Here is a 3,394-nt window from a genome sequence, read left to right as displayed (position 1 = left end):
AGTGGCGTTCACTGCCTCTCCCTCCTCTCCAAATTCGGCCATGTTGATGGCCTTGCACTCTCCTTTTGGATTTTCTTCTGTATTGCTTGGAAGAGTACTAGGAGGGAGTTCAGTAATTTTCTTGCTCAGCTGTCCCACTTGTGCCTCCAAGTTTCTAATGGAGGACCTTGTCTCAGTCATGAAACTTTGAGTGGTTTTGATTAGATCAGAGACCATGGTTGCTAAGTCAGAGTGGTTCTGCTTAGAATTCTCTGTCTGTTGCTGAGAAGATGATGGAAAAGGCTTGCCATTGCTGAACCTATTTCTTCCACCATTATTGAAACCTTGTTGAGGTCTCTGTTGATCCTTCCATGAGAGATTTGGATGATTTCTCCATGAAGAATTATAGGTGTTTCCATAGGGTTCTCCCATGTAATTCACCTCTTCCATTGAAGGGTTCTCAGGATCGTAAGCTTCTTCTTCAGATGAAGCTTCCTTAGCACTGCCTGGTGCAGCTTGCATTCCAGACAGACTTTGAGAGATCAAATTAACTTGCTGAGTCAATATTTTGTTCTGAGCCAATATGGCATTCAGAGTATCAATCTCAAGAACTCCTTTCTTCTGATTTGTCCCATTGTTCACAGGATTCCTTTCAGAAGTGTACATGAATTGGTTATTTGCAACCATTTCAATTAGTTCTTGAGCTTCTGCAGGCGTCTTCTTCAGATGAAGAGATCCTCCAGCAGAGCTATCCAAAGACATCTTGGATAGTTCAGAGAGACCATCATAGAAAATACCTATGATGCTCCATTCAGAAAGCATGTCAGAAGGACACTTTCTGATCAATTGTTTGTATCTTTCCCAAGCTTCATAGAGGGATTCACCTTCCTTCTGTCTGAAGGTTTGGACTTCCACTCTAAGCTTACTCAATTTTTGAGGTGGAAAGAACTTTGCCAAGAAGGCATTGACTAGCTTTTCCCAAGAGTTCAGGCTTTCTTTAGGTTGTGAGTCCAACCATATTCTAGCTCTGTCTCTTACAGCAAAAGGGAATAGCATAAGTCTGTAGACCTCAGGGTCAACCCCATTAGTCTTGACAGTGTCACAGATTTGCAAGAATTCAGCCAAAAACTGATGAGGATCTTCCAATGGAAGTCCATGGAACTTGCAATTCTGTTGCATTAGAGAAACTAATTGAGGCTTAAGCTCAAAGTTATTTGCTCCAATGGCAGGGATAGAGATGCTTCTCCCATAGAAGTCGGGAGTAGGTGCAGTAAAGTCACCCAGCACCTTCCTTGCATTGTTGGCATTGTTATTGTTTTCGGCTGCCATGGGTTCTTCTTCTTTGAAGATTTCTGTTAGGTCCTCTACAGAGAGTTGTGCCTTAGCTTCTCTTAGCTTTCGCTTCAAGGTCCTTTCAGGTTCAGGGTCAGCTTCAACAAGAATGCCTTTGTCTTTGCTCCTGCTCATATGAAAGAGAAGAGAACAAGAAAATATGGAATCCTCTATGTCACAGTATAGAGATTCCTTAAGGTGTCAGAGGAACAGAAAAATAGAAGGAAGAGGTAGAAGAATTCGAATTTAGTGAGATAGAGTTCGAATTGTGCATTGAGAAGGAGTGTTACTCCATAAATAGAAGGATGTGAGAAGAGAGGAAGAGTTTTTCGAAAATTAATAAAAAAAAATTTTAAAATCATTTTGAAAAAGATTTTGAAGAAGATATGATTGAAAACTTTTTTGAAAAAGATGTGATTAAAAAGATATGATTGAAAAGATATGATTTGAAAAACAATTTAAAAAGATTTAATTTTAAAAAATTAATGACTTGGCTAACAAGAAAAGATATGATTCAAACATTAAACCTTTCTCAACAGAAAAGGCAACATACTTGAAATGTTGAATCAAATCATTAATTGATAGCAAGTATCTTTGAAAAAGGAAAGAAATTGATTTGAAAAAGATTTGATTGAAAAGATATGATTTGAAAAAGATTTGATTTTGAAAAACTTTGAAAACTTGAAAAAAATTTGCATTAAAAACAAAATCTTCCCTCTTGTGCCATCCTGGCGTTAAACGCCAAGAATGGTGCACATTCTGGCGTTTAACGCCCAAAACACTACCCTTTTGGGCATTAAACGCCCAGCCAGGCACCCTGGCTGACGTTTAAACGCCAGTTTTTCCTTCTTCACTGGGCGTTTTGAACGCCCAGCTTTTTCTGTATAATTCCTCTGCTGCATGTTCTGAATCTTCAATTCCCTGTATTATTGACTTGAAAATAGAACCAAGATCAAATAAACAATGCATACAAGACACCAAACTTAATATGAGACACTAGACTTAAACAAGAAACATAAAATATTTTTGGTTTTTATGATTTTGTAATTTTTTTGGATTTTTCGAAAATTATGTGGAAAAAGAAAATAAAGATATCAAAATTCTTAATGAGAATTCCAGGAATCATGCAATGTTAGTCTAAAGCTTTAGTCTAAAGAAATTAGACATGGATAGCCAAGCTTCAGCAGGACATTGCATTCAAGAGCTAAATTGATGAGAATCAATCAGCTTTGGTGATGATAAGAACATCACCTTGAAACACTAGAATTCACTCTTAAAAATTCTGAAAAATACCTAATCTAAGCAACAAGATGAACCGTCAGTTGTCCATACTCGAAACAATCCCCGACAACGGCGCCAAAAACTTGGTGCACGAAAATGTGATCTCTTCTTTTCACAACTCAAATAATCCCTAGTAATGGCCCCAAAGACTTGGTGCTCAATACCATGGCATCACAACTTCGCACAACTAACCAACAAGTGCACTGGGTCGTCCAAGTAATAAACCTTACGCGAGTAAGGGTCGATCCCACGGAGATTGTTGGTATGAAGCAAGCTATGGTCACCTTGCAAATCTCAGTCAGGCAGACTCAAATGGTTATGAATGATGTATGAATAAAACATGAAGATAAAGATAGAGATACTTATGCAATTCATTGGTGAGAACTTCAGATAAGCGTATGAAGATGCTTTGTCCCTTCCGTCTCTCTGCTTTCCTAATATCTTCATCCAACTCTTCTTACTCCTTTCCATGGCAAGCTGTATGTTGGGCATCACCGTTGTCAATGCCTACAGTCCCGTCCTCTCAGTGGAAATGTTCAACGCACCCTATCACGGCACGGCTATCCAGCTGTCGGTTCTCGATCATGTCGGAATAGAATCCAGTGATTCTTTTGCGTCTGTCACTAACGCCCCACAATCGCGAGTTTGAAGCTCGTTACAGTCATTCAATCATTGAATCCTACTCAGAATACCACAGACAAGGTTTAGACTTTCCGGATTCTCTTCAATGCCGCCATTAATTCTAGCTTATACCACGAAGATTCCGATTAAAGAACCCAAGAGATAAACATTAGAGCCTTGT

General features: G+C 38.9%; 1 non-coding gene across 1 annotated transcript; it reads left to right on the top strand.

Moving 5' to 3' along the window:
• The first annotated feature begins 795 nt into the window (after positions 1-795).
• On the top strand, positions 796-903 carry LOC130971558 (small nucleolar RNA R71). The gene has a single exon (XR_009082771.1). It is a non-coding gene; the product is annotated as a small nucleolar RNA R71 (small nucleolar RNA).
• The last annotated feature ends 2,491 nt before the right edge of the window (positions 904-3,394 follow it).

The sequence above is a fragment of the Arachis stenosperma genome, chromosome 3 (assembly GCF_014773155.1).
Source record: "Arachis stenosperma cultivar V10309 chromosome 3, arast.V10309.gnm1.PFL2, whole genome shotgun sequence".
Lineage (NCBI taxonomy): Eukaryota > Viridiplantae > Streptophyta > Magnoliopsida > Fabales > Fabaceae > Arachis > Arachis stenosperma.
This window is presented reverse-complemented; position numbering and strand designations above follow the sequence as displayed.